Source organism: Pleurodeles waltl, chromosome 2_1, assembly GCF_031143425.1.
Source record: "Pleurodeles waltl isolate 20211129_DDA chromosome 2_1, aPleWal1.hap1.20221129, whole genome shotgun sequence".
Lineage (NCBI taxonomy): Eukaryota > Metazoa > Chordata > Amphibia > Caudata > Salamandridae > Pleurodeles > Pleurodeles waltl.
The window spans coordinates 357,671,826-357,691,043 of record NC_090438.1 but is presented as its reverse complement, the minus strand read 5'-3'; positions in this window follow the sequence as shown (position 1 = coordinate 357,691,043).

The window sequence follows — 19,218 nt, the reverse complement described above, 5'->3', positions numbered from 1 at the left end:
GCCATGCTTACAGGGCTGCACTACAATCCCAAAATATGACTATACGATACTGATTGTCCAACTCAAATATGGAAAAAAAGTGATACTCCACTCAAGTAACATATCAGATCATTTACCAGCACATCATACCTTGCTATGTGTCCAACACACAGGAGTCAATCACACAACAGCTACAAACACAACACAGAACTGAAATATCAACACTTACTGGATGTGTCTGGGTCCGCAAATCAAGCCACTTCTCCGATTGTGAAGGGGCAGGTCCATCTGTAAAGCATGGAAGGGAGAAATGTGCTCAATGTCTGTGCACTGTACAACACTTCCAAATACAATTACTGTGTGTAACATTAAATCTGAAAGTCCAGCCTCTAAGGCATGATGATACTGCAACAGACATACCACTGCAAACATGTACAGACCCCGTCACTCCAGTGAGTGATACACACATATCTGCACACATGCAGTGGTCCTAACTATCATGTGGTGACAAACATGCTCCATCAATTGTTTGCAGACTCATTTATGGAGTGTACTCCTCTCATCATTTGTAGTAATGAGAGACATGCAAAGCTACTTTCCAGGAGAACTGCAATACCAGTCACTCAGGTATTGTGGCTTGTGCATCAAGGGACAATCATTTACTGTGTGACGCACCTGTGGGTTGATTTAAGGTCATGATTTATAATGCTTTCTATGGTCCCTTACATGTAGGGCGTGTGTTGTGTGTAGGTTACATATGCTACATTAACAGTGTACCCTGAGCCACATATGTCCCCTATGACACCATAATGGCAGGGATCCTCTGCATTAATTGGTGACAGTTTGAGGCCATCAAGGGATGGATTGACCAGTTTTAATATTTGTATACAACAAGGAGATATATGTTGACAGTGTATATTGTAGTCATCCATGACAGACTGCATGGGCACAGGTGTAGTCATTGCACCTGAAATGTGTCACTCATTGCCCTGTGTACCCATTATGGGTTTTGGAAATCACAGTGAGCCACATTCATCATCTTACATTTGCCAAGTTGGTAGATCAGCGACTATACAGCAAACTGACACTGTCATATTATTAACACATGGTTTAGAAAATGTACCACTGTGTCAATCATGATGATGTAGGTTTCAATTTGTATGTACCTTCGGAATAGCAGCAGTCACAGGAATGCTGGTCTTCTGATCTTAGCATACACCTATGTCTGTGATAGCCTCCATACTGGGAAGTTAGTTATTAAACATATGCTGCACTAGATCAGCAGGGGTGTGCTAAACAAAACTAGCAAAGTATTGTGGAATTTTATATGTATGATGGAATTGGTCAGGGGTCCCTTGCACGACATCATGCATGTAATACATTGTGACCATGCATTCCCCAATGTCAGGTATCCCATGATAATCCCATAAGGTATGAGAAGTTCATGGCTATAGAGTAACACAGATGGCAAATGCATTAGCTCTGTTCCAGCTATTGTGCCCAAGACCAATGTAAAACACACAGGTACAATGAACAGAGGGCCATGGATAGTTATTATCCCTCAATTTGTATCATTTGCTTCATTTTATGTGCCACAGCTATGGAAAGTAGCACCAAACATTTAGATATGAACATTGTGTGCAATATTTTTGGCATCCATCCCTAATTTAATTGCGGCACAACCAAGTCATACTATCAGCCTAACATGTTACCTGAGGTTAGAAATAACTTGGTACGTGTGTGTCAGAATCCAGTTCAGACATGTATCCGAAATAATTGTGGGACACATTAATTCTTGAAAATATCTGGATGAAAAACATGTCTCTCCTGGTACACTCACAGACCATGACTAAAACATATGTTAGAGCCACATTTGTATCATCTATTGACATGAAGGCAGCACTAATTTACAGGCTCCAGTTGTGTTTTGTAACTCAGTGCAGCTGTTGCGTCAACAAATGACGGTAATGTGTAGCAATTATTGAATAACTCACAGCCACTGTATGTTTAGCTTGCATTCCACATGTCGAAATGCATTGCCTGCAGCATAAGAACAAATCTGCTACCGTCAGTACAGAGCATTTAAATGTGCACATTACTCTGAATTGTACTCACCAACAGGGCCACCAATCACAATCCCCAGGTGGTCCAGCAGGTCTTGCTCCCAGGTCAGCCAAGCGGTGCTTAAGCTGGTGGTCGTTGTGCAGTGTGTTGTATACGTGTTGCAGATGGTACAGGACCTTTGACCACCGGAGCTTCCTTGCCTCTGTGTGACACCCCTGTATCACCCTGCCACCTGCTTCTATCATCAATGGGAGGAAGTGGCACACCAACCAAATGAATCCCCCCAGCTCCTACTCACCCATTCTACCGAAACGTGGCCTACCCAACATGCTTGAAATAATAAAGGAATTAAGGGGTACCGAGGATAATGAAGGGAAAGGAGGAGAGGGAAATGAAAAAGTAAATAACCCGAAAGCAGCCCAACCATCCCCAAACTAACACTACCCACAACAGACTCCCAACAGTACAAAGACAAAATTAGACACCAGAAATGACAAAAATACATTTACACAGCATACCACAGACACTTAGAAAACACCAAAAGACAATATAAAGAGCACACAGGAGACAAATTCACAATATTCACAGAGAGACAAGTCCAAACACAGCCACACAGTCAAGAAAAATCACAGACTGCAAAGTGAAAGTGAAAGTACACCCACTGTACCAATTCTGTAAACAGGATATCCTATTACATCACTTCCTGCCTCAAATGCAGTGTGTTTTTATTATGATTTGTCAAAATATTATAACACTTACAGTCTGTTCGTCATTTTTTTTTTACGCACATGTTTAGAAATTACCCCGCATCCATACTTTCAAATATTTGTCATTGTTAGCCAATTTCATGGGGTACAGTGTGGGAATTACCGCTCAGGGCCAATGGATGTATCATGGCAGTGAGCATCATTTTTCTACGCATATGTGGCGTTTTTTGACACATGTGCATCTTTTTTACATGTATGCGTCAAAATGTATGTTTTTTACTGGGTTTCGGTCATTTCTCACATTTTGTATAGTACATGACAGCTGTAACCATACAGAGATAGGCTGTTTGCACCTACATTGTGCAATCCAGTGTATGGGCACATGTGGCAGATCACACTACTGCAGACCATGATCCTCTAGTTGTTGTACCGGATTTGCACTCTTCACTGACGCAATAGATACCCAAACTTTTTAAATACAAATTGGTATTATCTAGTTTGAGCAAGTTGTGCATCAATAGAGGATAGCAAGGCTACGCAACTTAATACAGTAACTCATTGCCTGTGTGTCAATGTGTGTGAATTGGCTATTACAATTTTAGTTGTCCCACTGTGTGAACATCACAAGACGTGTTTTCATAAATGTGCTTGTATGCATGTGTTGTCAATGTGGACAACCATCAGGTGCTATTCAGTGTGGAAATGAGTAAGGAAATGTGTTTGTCATACACGTAGCAACAAATGCTGTGTGAACTTCCCCGATCTTTGGGACAACAGCATCTCCCATGACAAACCATGCACAGGATAGATAGAGGATGGTTGATCATGGCAATCACTAAGCCATCACATGTCCTGGAATGTTGGATACCACTTCCTCGTCACTTGTTTCGATACTACCCATGAGTCAAGCATTTGAAAATGCTATGTGGGTACGGTGTTTGTGACACCGAGTCCCAAAACCAATCCACAAATGAAATGTCACTCCACAGTTTGAATCATATAAATGACCTATGTTTCTCCTATGGCAATGGAGGACCAGCAGACCAAGCAGCACGTGTTCACATAGTGGTTAATTTTACAAAGGTGTCCAGTTCAAGTGTGTGGGCCCATGTGTAGCCTGTGTCATTATTGGGGTCCATGTTGTCACAGTTACGTGCAGGTCTAGTCATGAGTCTGTGGAGCCATTCCCTGCATTAACAAAGTATCCTTCACAGCTGAATTGAAAGAAAGCCGAAGAGGAATTGAGAACACACATGGGGATAGTCCAGCTATGGCACTGCAGAAGTTTTGTGAGACTGACAAAAGGGCAACCTTGGTGTGCTCACAAAGTTAATGGATCAGTAATTTTAAACTGGCAGGTTTCCTCACAACATTTGTACACAGGGTGGCCTCTAAAATTCCCACTGCAGCCGGGAACATCAGTGCCTCTGTTCTGATTAATCTCACAGTTATTCACCACGCAAGCCCCATCAATATGTTGGGGCTAATGTGAATCAGTGTGTGGACTGTCAGGGTACAAACATGTGTTGACATTTCATGCACATTATCTAACGTTGTTTGTTGTGCTGGAGGCACCATACCCAATCCATGCATACAGCCATGGTACACTGACACTATTTGTCACTCATGCATATATGAAACCCAGACAATGGATGGGCTGTGATTAGGCTATTTGAAGACATGTCACACCACATGATACGATAAGTAAACTGATTACGCTATACAATGTATTTGAGTATTCATTGTAGACCTACCTGACACAATACTCCAGGAGAAAAGTGAGGACATGGAAAGCAACTATGAGACAAATGTAGCCACAGGGAATCTTTATGGTAACGGAAAGACAGGAACCAGTCAGGCTAACAGGATGCAGGGTCAGTCAGGAACAAAAATTAACAAGGCAAATTCACAATGAACAGACTGAGGGCCTCATTTGAGCCTCTGCGGTCTTTTTACAAGACCGCCAAGGTACCGCCGTGCTGAAGACCGCCAGTGCAGGCGGTTTTCCGCACAGCGTATTATGACTGCTGGCAGCCCTCCGACCCTTTTCCGGACGGAGAGCCGCCAGCAGCCATACTGCCGGTCGGCGGTGAAGTGGAGTCTGCTCCACCTCCACCGCCAGGGGCATCAGAACACCTCCCATCAAATCCCAACCCAGGATTCGGTGTGGCGGTGTTCTGGTGATGGGGAGCTGGTGGCGGAGCAGCCCCCATGTATCCTGTTCCCTCCCGGAGGATCACCGGACCAGGTAAGGTGATCGTCCCATAGGGGAGGTGGGTGGTGGTGTGCTCTGTGCATGCATGGGGGTGTGCGTGTGAGGGTGTAGAGGGGTGTGTGAGTGCATGGATGCATGCAGGGGTATGTTATGTGTATGGGAAATGTGTGCGCATACAGTATGTCTGTGTGCATGTGTGTGTGTATGTCAGCGTGTTTGTGTAGTTGGTGTGTGAGTGTGTGTGTAGGGGGTGGAGGGGTGTATGTCAATGTGGGGGGTTGGGGAGGGGGGTCCTGCTACCTTTGGGGATGGTAGGGGGGTCCAGGGTGTGGGGGAAGACTCTATGGAGGGGGAATTCCCTGGCCCTGATAGTGCCTACCGCCATGGATTTCGTGGTGGTACAGAACCCCACCAAATCCATGGTGGTATGCTGGATCGTGATACCGCTGGTGGTGTAGTGACGCCCGTCGGGCTGGAGTCCGAAGTCTCCTGCCCAGCAGTCGTTACGACCCTGGCGGTCGGAGTGGAGAAGTGGCAGTTTGGCACGGCGGTCACCGCCATGCTTGTAACGTAATTTGTTTACCGCCGGCCTGTTGGCGGTATTACCGCCACTTCTCCACCGACCGCCAGGGTTGTAATGAAGGCCTGAGACGGGTCAAAGCTGGAACAACACTGTGAAAAATGTAAACTGTATTTGTCCTGTGTGCTGCAACGTTGCACAATAACCCAAGGCCTGTGTTATACAAGTGATTTATACGGCAATGCATAACAGGCATATACATATAATGGCAGTTTCTATGCCATTCCAGGCAGCAGCAAGGGCAGTGCATGTTCAAATGGCTGGTCTGCATGGAGATGGCCACAGGTGTGCCGCTTCAGTCTCTCACAGGTCCTGTAGGTGAGAATCAAGTTCAAAGGGCCACCACTACCTTTCATATGGGACGCAATGGACATGTGATTACAGGTCCTACAGACTATAAAGCAGTGCATTATCTGACCAGCAGTCCATGCAGACAGATGAGCAATGACTATGGCATACCATACTAAAGAGGGAAGCACACCGGAGTCAGAATGTGAGTCTGGGTGTGTGTAGATGAAGGATTATCTGGGTACAAATAGTCCATTTCCAGGGCCCCCCAGAGAAGGGTGGGGAGGGACAGAAAACATGGCAGTGGCAGGACTTATGACCTGGGATGGCATGTGCAGGGGATGTCTTGTGAGCAATGCTAGTCATACCTGGGGCACTCGTGCTATCCATTTGCAGCTTACATGGATTTCTTGTCACACATACTCCTTGCGAAGTTAGCTGATGTCACACTTACTGCTGTCAAGGGTCTGGTCATACATTCCTGTTATCAATGCAATAGCACATCCACTGCCTCATGTATGAGGCATTTTTTTTTCCTTATTGAATGATGGTGTCTTTGTTGTGTGCCATATGCTGCAATGAACCATGTTGCCAATATGTATGTGTGAAATAGCTGTGGTCCTCTAATATTGCCCTTCAAATGTGAAATGGATAGGATATGTGTCATTTACAGTGTGTGTGAAGTTGGCTGTACATTCATACCCATCAAATCTGATGTGGATTTTTCAGTATCCTAATATGTATATCTGCAATGCTCCATGAGGCTACACTCTGAATAAGAATCTTAGGGATAATGTGATGCAAAAATGATTACCCAGACCATGATATAGTGATTAGAATAGGTGTTTAATGACATATGGTAAGACAGTGGTGATTGTGACTATAGTTAAAAGACGTTTTGGACAATGTGTTGTCTCCAACGCAATCCTGCAGCTGTGTTTGGATGGCCCCCCTCATGTTGATGGACAATGTCCTCCTCTTCCTCCTCTTCAGCCATTTGTGGGTCTGGTTCATAGAGGGGAATGTTTCCCCTTACACACATGTTGTGCAGGATCTCACAGGTCAAAATGATCTTGCAGACCATTTCTAGTGAGTATAGGAGGCTGCCTCCGGTGATGTTGAGACACCTGAATCTTGACTTCAGGATGCCAAAAGTCCTCTCTACTATGGTGCGTGTCCTCCGATGTGCCTCATTATAGGCACACTCTGATGCTGTGCTTGGGTTACAAATGGGGTCATGATCCATGGCTGGATCCCATACCCCTGATAAGCTGAAAGAGAAAATGAGTGAGAACATTTTGATGTTGCTTGCACCATGATTATTACTTTGCATGGCAGTTGTTCTCTTGTGTTGTCTGTGACTCATCTGTATTTGTGTTATTGTGTGGAATCCTAGGCTTCTAGGATGTACCATCAGCATTGGCTTGTTTCATTATCTGAACTGGTCTTTGGCTGATTGACCGGATGTCAGCGGTATTTTTGTAGACTTGCAGTATATTGTGTACTCCCTTGCATTATGTCATGTGAAAGAGGTGTCCATGTGTCTTAACTGGGGGTGACATGATACTCCCATATACAGAATCAATTCCACAGTGGTGGTAACACGGTTGCATCTATATGGCCTGGACATCACATCCAATTTAACATATGCAATAGAATTTGTTAAACATCAGTGAGGCCCTTTGATTTGGCTAGGTGATAATGTACAACACATCTCCATAAGTTGTCAGCACTGACGTGTTGACAATTGACAATGCACAAATATCTCAAGTGTGACAAGTTCTCTGCAGACCTATTTCTCTGCAATTGCCAAGTTGACTCATGTTCAAACTTGTACCTATACTACTGAACCTGCTACAGTTCATCTGGCTAACTTGGTTGTGAAGTTGACATTTTGAGTGTTAGAAGGTCCATATGCCTGTACATCTGTTGTGTATATGTGTAAGTGTTTCAAACCGTATGTGTAGCAATGTGCACTTTCAATATTGTCAAATCAATATGTGTTCTTAGCACAGTCCACTTGCTTATTGGTAGTGGGCAATGTCAGAGCAGGAGTGATGTGAGATATTGGTGCTGTCTCAATGAATCTATGTCACCTTCATTAGACTCATCATCATGAGGCTATGTGTCTCATGATGTTTGACCTGCAGTGAAACACATTACACACCCCTTACACAGTACTTATTGCTTGGAAGGGTGTTTGATTGAGTGTTATTGATGTGATATTGAAATATTAATCTTCCAAGTTATACTGCCAGTTAAGGCCATATCATTGTCATTGTGTTGTTTTAAATTGGTCCCTTGTGTCTGTGGAGTGGCATCTGTTGTTATTTGGATCTGCCATTTGTCCACAGGTGTCTATTCAAATGGGTCAGGATATCACACATGACTAGCAGTGTCATAACCTCAGTGTCTTCCTGGCCACAGGTCAATATAGTGGTGTATGTGTTGTGTGCCCTACAGGGTTGCTGTGCTGTGTGTGTGTGTAAGTAGATTTCTGTACTTACCAACAAGTAGGCCATTTCCAGATCGGCCATCCTGGAAGTGTTGATTGATGGTGCAGTGGCGGAAGATGAATGAATTATGCACACTCCCAGGATACTTTGCCATGATGTTGGTGATCAATCCACGGTGATCAACAATGGCCTGCACATTGATGGAGTGTGTGTGCTTCTTGTTGCGGTATAGATGCTCGGTTGCAGCAGGTGGCACAATGTGTACATGTGTGCAGTCAATGGCACCAAGCATGTGTGGGAAGCCGTTGATTTGGTAGAAGCCCTGTTTGGTCTCCTGCTGCTTCTGCTGTGTGTTGGGGAAGCTGATGTGGCGGGGTGTGAGGGAGATGATGGCATCCAATACCTTAGGTAGGAAGGCAGAGAATGAGGGCTGTGAGATCTCGGCAACCAGGGCACCAGTGGTTTGAAACAAGCCACTTGCCAACATGTGGAGGACAGCTAGCAGCTTGGTCTCTGGTGGAATGATGTGTGGTGTCTGCAAGCTGGGTGCCAACTGTGGCTCAGTGTGGCACAGCAGCTGCTGAATGGCTTGCCAGTTGAGTCTGTACCTCTGGATGATGTCTTGTTGCCAGAGTCCCAGAAGGGTTGTCCTGGTCCCAAATATCCTCTCCTGCCTTCTGTGTTGCCTTTGGGGTCCCTGCTGGTTTTGTGGAAGCTGCTGGTGTTTGTCCTGTGCTCTGCGTCTTCGTGCATGCTGGATGAAAAGCATCTCCATGTCTTCCCTTTGGAGCTCTGCTGTTGCTTCTGTGTGTTTTCCTTAACTACTGGTGTGTTTGCCCCATTTTAACGCCTGCCCTGACCCAGGCGTTATTTTTTTACACAAATCGGGCTCTGTGCCATTTTCCAATTCCGCCTCCGAGCCGTGCAGGATTTTTGCGCGGTAGCATAAATATGGCGCACGTGTGTTTAAGTCATTTTTTGGACGGGAACGCCTACCTTGCATGTCATTAATGCAAGGGGGTTTCCCGCATCCAGAAAATGACGCACGCGGTGGAATTTTGGCATTCGCGGGTCGGGCGTCATAGTATAAGTATGGTGCAAGCTTTGTGCCGAATGTGCATCAAAATTTTTCACGCACATTCGGCGCAAACATAAATTATAAGTATGCCCCTAAGTCCATTAGAGACTTCAGTCTATGTGGAAACCTCCCTGTGACTCACACATGATACACTCTCTTACAGTGGAATGTGATCATTCACGCAGTGTGACTCTTCTTCTCATCTCCCGTGTCAGTAAGCCTCGAATGCTCATACCAGCGAACTGTTCTCCTGCGGTGCACTCCCCCAAAGAGAACCTGGAAATGGAGAAGCACTTGATGACATCTCTGTAGTAGTCTCCAGAATACAGCACCATGACATAGAACAACAGTATTTGGAGCTGCCCTGCAACCATGCAAATGTTGTTGAGATTGGCCCTGAACTTCGCTTTCTGTTGTATCACTAAACATTAAAATATTTGAAAAGTGTTTTAAACTGTTGAGGAGCCCCTCAATGTCAACTATTTCACCTTGATGCTGCATTATCTGCACAAGGCTACTGTATTTACTACCCAATGCTTTCAGTTATACCCGTCAGCACATTTGTATGTGTTATTCATTAGTGTGAAATTCTGTTGAGTTTATGTCACAGCCCGCTACAAGCCTTTGTTATTGTGTTATTTGCATGATTGGGGTGAAGCTGATTTTGATTTAATGAAAATGTGTGTTAAGATTATTTACATTTTTGTTCTAAAACAAAAACACTGCACGTGACAGAACTGGATTTTCCTGTGATTGGCTAGGCGCAACCTAGGATCAACATCCACTTGGATTCTAACTTAGTCATGATGTGTGTTTTATTTTACATTCTGACCCCTTTTGTGATCAAAATGTGCACTGGTGTTCTATACTGACATGCTGTTATCAAAGAACTATGGAGGAAATCATTTTCAGCACTTAATGCTCTTCCTGCATGCATGATTGTTTATAAGACTGACATTGTTTGTATAACTAGATTTAGATAGCCACCTCTGATGGAACTAGGTTAGAATAGGCCACATTAATATTCAGATAGGGGCTAATGGTAGAACAGTGGCACTAGGTAAGGTTTAATTCTGAATATTTCAATTTCCATTGACTTCTATTGGAGATTGGTCTAATAAAATGATACATTTTAGAAGTGAGCCTTCTGAATTCCCTACTTTGGACACTGTACCTTTGTTGGTTTTTCTCATGATTTGGACTTAGTATATGTTTGCCTTGACTTCAGGTCATTTTCTTGCTTAATTTGATTGGGACGTATGCTAATTCCTCTATATTGATTCTAAGCATTGTTACTGGCTACTGTTTTTGTCTTCTGTAATGCTTTGAGTTTCTTAATAAACCTTCATGGTTTACATTTTTCTCCTGATTCAGAGAGCTTATGTTAGCCCCTTCAGCCTAAGGGTGGTCTTCCCTCAAACCTTTTGCCTTCCTCCTCCATTTTTTGCTGATCTTGTTTTTGCTGGCCTTAGGACTCCGGGCACCTTACGACTGCTTACCAGTGCTAAAGTGCATGAGCTAAACCCTAAGAACATGCTAACTCTGGCTTATCCCCAATTGGTACATTTAATGCACTTATAAGTTCCTAGTAAAGTGATACTACCTGTACCCAGGGCCTGTAAATTAAATGCTACAAGTGGGCCTGCAGCATCTTTTGTGTCACCCACATAAACAATACTTTAAACATGCCTGGAATTGGAGACTGTGTGTGCAGTTTTAAACTGTCATTTTAACCTGCCAAAATTAAGCCCAAACCTTAATTTTTAATAGATATTTCAATTGACTTGTTTAGAGTAGCAGAACTGTGGTCTGCAGTCCTTAGCTGTGAAATCTTCAAAAGAGGTGTCTGCAAAGCTTGACAACTAATATCATCCTTAGATAGGGCAGACAGGGCAACCCTAGAGAAATAGTACACATTGCTGGATCGTATTAAACAGCTACACATCTTTGAAGCCATAGCAATACTTGGGAGAGGCCTTTAGCAGTACGGTACAAGATAAATTCTTGAGATACCGGCTAGTAGACCTTCTGTCAAGTTAACATGCGATTATCTGGTCGAGGGCAGAACAGGATGCAGCCTGCAATTTGTGCGGTAACTCAAAGGAGGATGCAATATATATCATCTGCCTCTGCTAGTCTACTCTAAGACTCCATTGCCACTGGCTGCAGCCCTCTTGGAATCAGGCAGGGGTGCTCTCCTGCGGACAAGCCATTCTAGACAACCTATATTCAGCTGTTCCACAATTTATTTCCTGAAAAGGTGAAGTATCTCCAGGGGGTTCAAAGGGCCCTAAGGAAGGCACCAGACCGGACTGAACAAAATTACCCATCCTGAACCTCTGCCCCATTTAAGGATGGGGGAGATATAACCTCCCCAGACCAAACCAGTGACATTAGTTGAACAATCTCTTTGGCCCTCTGTGGCAGACTAGAATTACACTCCCCACATAAAAAAATCCCACCCCAACAAGATAAGAGGAAGATAACTGTGCCTCAAGATCAAATTAGCTGCTTCAGCTAATAAACTATTGCCTCTCTGGGGTAGCTCAATGGCAATTTAAATTCCCTTCCTTGCACCCCCGCTCCCTCAGGTCCTGAAAAGACAGAAATAGAAAGCCAGAACCCCAAACCAGATCTTCACATTGAGTTATGGAGGTCTGAGTTCAGCTGGTCTCATTTTTTTTTTAATAAAAAAAAAATGTACCCTTTTAAATATATGAAATACATGTTATTTGTTAAATCCAGCAAAAACATCTTATTCTAAGTATATGAGATATTAAAGCCTAAAAAAAACTCTCTCTTTCTCTCTCACTTTCTTTCTCTCTATCTGTCTCTCTTTCAATCAATTTCTCCCACTCACACACCCACTTAGACACCTACGCATCCACTCACAGACCCACTAAGACACTCACGCACCCACTCACAGTCCGACTGACACCCTCACGCAGCCACTGAGAGACCCATGAACAGGCTGACACACCCACTAAAACACTGATGTACACAGTCTCACACTCAGACAGACAATCTGACAGCCACTCTCAGCCCCAGATACACCCTCTCGCACCTATTCTCACACCCAGAGAAGCTGCGGCTAAGTACTGCCATGAATAGCGAAAGGGCTGTGCACAGCATGGGTTTGGGTGGTTGGGGAGTGTTGGCTGCAGGATCTGGCTGCAGGCCAGGACTTTCAGATAACCTCCCTGTGCATGGGTGAATGACGTGCATGTTTGGGTGCTTATAGGGGTTGGCCTCAGGGCCTGCCGTGGCCAACCGCCGCCGCGCATGGCCAAAGGCCGTGAGCTGCGGTGTTTGGATCAACGTATAATAATGAAAATTACAATACGTTAAAAAAAACAGAAATTCACTGAAAAAAAAAAGGTTACAGGGACGTTATAGTTAGGTTCTGAATTCCCCTAACCATCCAACCCAGTGCTGCGCACAGCCGGTGGCAGCTGGCCGCAGGGCCTGTCTCTCTGGGTGTGAGAATAGGTGTGAGAGTGTGTCTGGGTGTGCAAGTGGGTGTCTTAGTGCACGGATGGGTGTGAGACGGTCTATGTGGATGTGAGAGTGGGTGTAAAAGTGTCTGTCTGGGTGTGAAAGTAGGTGTAAGAGAGTGTGTCTGAGTGTGACAGTGGGTGTGACAGTGTCTCTGTAAGTGGGTGTGTGAGTGCCAGTGTGGATCTGTGAGTGTATGTGTGAGAGTCTGAGTGGGTTTGTGAGTGGGTGCGTGAATAACTGAGTGGCTGTGTGGGTGTGTGTGAGGGGGTCTGTGAGTGGGTGTGTGATTCTGTGACTCTGTGAGTGGGTCTGTAAGTGGGTGCCTGAGTCTTTGAATGGATCTGTGAGTGGGTGTGAGTCTCTGGGTGGTTCTGTGAGTGGGTGCATGAGTGTGAAAGTGGGTCAGTGAGTGGGTACATGAGTGTCTGGGTCTGTGAGTGGCTGCATGAGTGTCTGAGTGAGTGTCCGAGTGCATCTGTGAGTGGGTGTGACTATCCTTCTGTCGCTATATGCTGATGACATCACCCTTTATCTTAAAAACCCACAGGATAGTCTTAACAGAATCTTGCAAGAGTTTGTTTACTTTGGAGGGTACCGGGTCTACAAGGTAATTGGGAGAAATCCCATCTCTTTCCTCTGATGCCTACTGCGTGACATTTCACTCCTAATTACCCCTTGCAATGGTGTCTAACTGACTTTAAATACTTGGGAGTGGTCATTGCTAGACATGAAGAGGAAACACTGAGGGCGAATTATGGGGTAGCACTTTTGCAAATTACAGACAGCATCACAAGATGGATTTCCTTACCACTTTCCCTGGCTGGGCAAATTGGACTCATGAAGATGGTTATACTGCCTAAACTCCTATAACTTTTTTGAAATTTACCATATTCTCTGGGGTGGGTCTTTTTTCAGGCTCTCTGTATACAAATGATAAGACTAGCCTGGGAGGACAAACAACCTAGACTCCAGTGGGATGTTCTTACACTCCCCTTCTCTAAAAGGGCATTTGAATCACCAACAATTGAATTGTCCTATCTTTGCAATCAAGTCAACTATGCCGTCCACTGGTACAAGCCCACCCTGTCATGCCACATTTGGCTATGGAGGAGGGCTACATGATGCTAATACCCACAGCCTCTTTTTTAGGTCCTACATTACATTTCCCAAACTCAATGGATTACACTGTTGCATGCACCTCAAATGCATGGTTAAAACTAGCACTAAAAGCAGGAAAAAGAGTGCTATATTCCTCATTAATCCCACTACAATATCATCCTTTATTCCCTCTTATACATGAAAATACATGCCAGCGGTTTCTCCAACAACAGGGTTACCTGTGATGGGGACATTTACTGGGAAGACATATTTCTGACCAGAGAACATTTTTTTGAAGGTGAGGTATCATCACCACTAGATATCTTAACCGATGTCAGAATCTGACACACTGTGAAGGCAGCTGACCCAAGCTTCCCTCAGGAACCTCCAAGACTAAATGCACTACACATGCTAGTGTAGGTAGAGACACCGCAAAACTATGGGGGTCATTTTGACTTCAGCAGATGGTTTTTACTGTCCACCAAAGTCCCATGGTCAGGTTGCCACCAGTGCGGCCGTCTTCCTGTGGGCCACATTAGGAGTTTCCTGCTGCGCCGAATCAGCCCACAACATTAATGCCAGCTCATAATTGAGCTGGAGGCAATGCTGCGGTGCGTAGGGTGCATCAGCACCTGTTGCACTTTTCACTGTCTGCAAAGCTGACAGTGAAAAGCCCAATGGAGCTGGCCTTGGGGGCCCCTGCACTGCCCATGCCAAGTGCATGGGCAGTACAGGGGGCCCCATGAGGCCCCCTGCACCCCTTCTCTGCCAGCCTTTACATGGCAGTGTTACTGCCATGTAAAAGTTGGAAGAGAAGGGGGGTCGTAATCTCCAGTGCGGCGCTGCTTGCAATGTGGCAGTCAGACCAACGCCAAACCGGTCAACCACTGCTTTGGCAGTGGTCAGACTGCCACCGTAACCATGGAGGTCTGAAGACCGCCAGGATCGTGATGACCCCCATAGTCTCCACTCTGTACGCTGCCTCACAATTAGAGATGACGTCTGACAGGGAACTCACACGGGCCTTCTCGCAGACAAACATAGATACAGATATTTCTGAGGACATCGGGAGTGCTTGCTACACACTAAGAAGGAAAATTGCCCCAAGCAGCCGACTGTGCATTATGCATTACAAATTTCTGCATAGAATATCTTACACCCCTGAGTGGCTGCACCAATTCGGACTAAGCCCAGATGACAGATGCAAGTGATGTAACATGGAAGGGGCAGATATTTTGCATCTGGCCTAGGCATCTGCACCTATCCGATTGTATTGGACTGAAGTGGAAAATGCATTGCCTGAAATGACCGATAACAGTCTAACGCTCACCCTTCTCATTGCGTTATTAGGATACACGGACCACTTTCACCCATCCTATAGAAGGTTTGTGGCAATAGCACTACTGCTTGCAAAGCAACAAATCGCTTGCTGATGGGGTAAGGGGAAAGTACCTACATTCAAGAAATGGCTCACTGAGCTAATATACTGTAATCACCAATTAGATCTATATGGCAAAATCCTGCCACTACAATCTAGACCAAGAGATATATGGAACCCTTTATGATATTACCTGTTAATGCACTCACCTGACCCTACACACACAGTACAGAAAGGCTCGATCACAATACCCTTCTACAGATACATTTCCTTATCAACTGCTCAAGGCCTCACTACAAGTTTGGTGGTCTGACGATAAGACCGCCGTGGTGACATGGTGGTGGCAGCTAAAAAACTGCCATGTTGGCAGTCATACAGACAGCTGTATTATGAGTTATACAGCCAGGGCTGCCTAAACCCAGCTAAAATTCAGACACCGCCAGGAAGGCAGGAAAGAAGCACTTCCACCACCAGCACCACCAGCCCATTAAAAATCCTCTGAACCAATTACGACCGACAAAACGTGATAGCGGTTCTCCCACAGCAGTAAACCAATGGTCGGCGGTCTACACAGCAAAAACTACACCACATTGGAAAGTTTGAATTTCTCACACCAGACACACATCCACACTCCCCTCACACCTACAAACTGCTGTATTAAACACACCCCTTTACACCCTACAATCGTTTGCATTAAACGTCATACACAGCAATATAGAGGCTGCACACATTAATAAGGAACCATAGAATAGGCACCCTTCAGCACTCAAAATACCACTCATAACACACCTGCCCATCAAACATATCACACAATTTTTTTCCACACATGAGCCACTACCTGTCACCCACTTACAACATAGCACTCACATCCCATCACCTTTTTATTTTCCTTATCATGTTGTCCACCACTACCATGTCCCCACAAAAACATCCCCATTTCACAGACAATGAGTTGAGGGTCATGGTGGATGAAATCATCAAAGTAGAGACACACCTATTTGGAGCACAAGTCCAACAAACCTCTATTGCCAGGAAAATGGACATGTGGCAAATCATAGCTGACAGGGTGAATTCTGTAGGCAGCTAATCACACACAAGGGAGAACATTAGGAAGAGGTTGAATGACCTCAGGGGGAGGTACATTCCATGGCAGCCAGGCACCAGATGGCAGTCCTCAAAACTGGCAGTGGGCCCCTACTTCCTCCCCCAATGGCACATCTGGGACACCTGGTCAGTCTACATCTGTCAGCCTCACCCTGCCTACACCGAACCCTCTCAGCCCTGTTGCATCTACATCCTAAGCAACCATTCACCCCCAAACATGTGCTACAAGGACAGTTAATACTATCATGTGCCCCCCAGTACAGGTCCCGGAGTCACCACTAAAAAACCCTGACAATGAAGGCCATAGCACCAGAAAGAGTGGGCAAACTCTGACAAGGGCACAGGCATGTGAGAGTAGGGTGTATGGGAAGGATGGTACGGGTCAGCGATTGAGGCTCCTAGGGATACAACTGGCCACAACACATCTCCCAAGCCTTGGGAGCCTACTAATGGGCAAAAGACATGATGGGCCAAAACTTTTCATGTTAGGGGAGATTAAGTAGCTGCAGAGGGACAATCACCAGGAAGTCCTGCAAAAGTGGGAGGCTCACAATGCCAACATGGCCTCCTTAACAGTGGTGCTGAAAGACATTAATATCACACTGAGTAGGTTATGCACTTAACAGCAGACCCCTTCTATTGGCCATGGAACATCACCCCTTCTACATCTGTGGCAGCCACAGGAAAGGAGGCTCTGCAAGGGGAAGGAAATGCCTCAGACACCCCAGCCACTGTAGCTGAAGAACCCCCCCACAAACGTGGATGTCCACCAAAACATCCAGGAGGAACAGATGCCAAGATTTCAACCACTGCCAGGAAGTGATCCTCTACTCATTGGTTCCCCTTGTGTGTCACAGATACACCTTGTTGATTGTGTTACAACCACTCTCCATGTTTCCAATGGCACAAGGAAACTGGAATTGAGACTCCAAGGGCCAGATGTACGTAATAGTTTTGCACTCGCAAACGGTGCGAATCGCATAATTCGGCCGTTTGCGAGTGCAAAACAGTGGTCTGCAATGCATGAAAGGCATTCGCAGACCACAAAGCAGAAATCGCTAAAATTGCGATTTCTTGCGTTGCGACCTGGATTTTGCAAGTCGCAATTTGCGATTCGCAAAATCCACATTGCAAGGCAATGCTGCAAAAAATCGCAAATTGCGATTTTTCGCAGAATGGCATTTTGCACATGCAAAATACCATGATCTGAAACCAGGTGGTAACCTGGTGCAAAATTAAAAAATGCAGTTAAACTGGATTTTTAAATTGAACATGTAAAGCACACATGCCCTTTTGGCATGTGTGCACCTTACATGTCCCCCAAAACACTTTTGGGGTGCAGCAGAGGGGGCCTTAGGCCCCCAGCACCCTGGGCTTTTGCATTTCCAAAATTGCGATTTCTGGTTCAGAAATCGCAATTTTGGAAATGCAAAAAATTCGCAGCTATGGGCCAACAGGCCTATAGCTGCGAATGGGGCCGGTATCGCAATGTACGATTCGGTAATAGCATTTGCGATTTTTAAGAAATCGCTATAACCGAATCGCAAATGTGATACATGGCACTTTGCGAGTCGAAAATAGCGATTTCTTAAAAATCGCAATTTCCGAATCGCAAAGGGCCGTGATGATACATCTGGCCCCAAATGTTGTAGGCGCTACCCTGATATTTACAGTCACCATGACTGAAACCTTCACTGTGTGCACATAATGATTTGATCCCATTGCCTAAATATCCATGTACACTTGTAAATAAACACATCTGAACCACATATTATATTTGAGAGTCATTTTCGTGCTATTTTGGACAGTTAAAACAATTGTTGCTTACATATGATATTCACATATGTACCAAATCTGTTAAGTCCGATCTCACATGTACTGTTCAATCTGGTTCAGATATTTGCACATTTATACAAATGGACATACTCCTAATCCCATTTATTGCACTGTCCTGCACATAGGTTGACAACATACCAAACATCACACAGTGCAGTACAGCTTCTCAATTTAATGTTACAGCATGGGTGTGAATAACAAGCATCCCACAGACTACTGAAGTTAGGGGCATGTCAGTCTTTGTCTTTAAAAATAGGCAAACAGATTAGTTCAATTACTCATCAGCTAAAGCCTTATCTCATTCCCATACCATACCACTCTAAAGACCATACCCCATGATACAGACAGAGGTCAGTACAACTGCCCCCAGTCATTGAATCTTCTACTTACCATGGTCAGGTATCTGTAGGCATGCTAATCATCAATGTCAGTCTTGACTCACATGCACAGTGGACTGCAATAAGGTAACACAGTGACAGCTACATACAAGTTAAATAGCATATTAATCAAACCAATGGGAATGCAGAGGTTATGGATTGCACAGGATGACGTGTCTGATTCACAAGACTGCACATATGACACCCTTGGACCCAGATAACATGGCACACAGGTTGAATGTGTAGAACAGTACACTACCATCCAACTGTCCTGACAGTCTGGGCATGGAACTCATACACCACCAATATGATGCCATACTGTACCTGGATCTATCCACATTCGCTTCACATGACAGACCTGCAAATCCCACCTGTCTGTGACACAATTCAGAATTGACCAAATGAGGATGACTTTGCGAAGAAATCCGCAAAGCATAAATTTGATACAAAAGGTGTAGGTAGGTAATGGTAATGGAGACCTATAAAGACATGTCCCAAATACAACAGTAACACTGATTGTGCAGTGTGACAAACAATAACAAAGGAGATAATCTCGATAA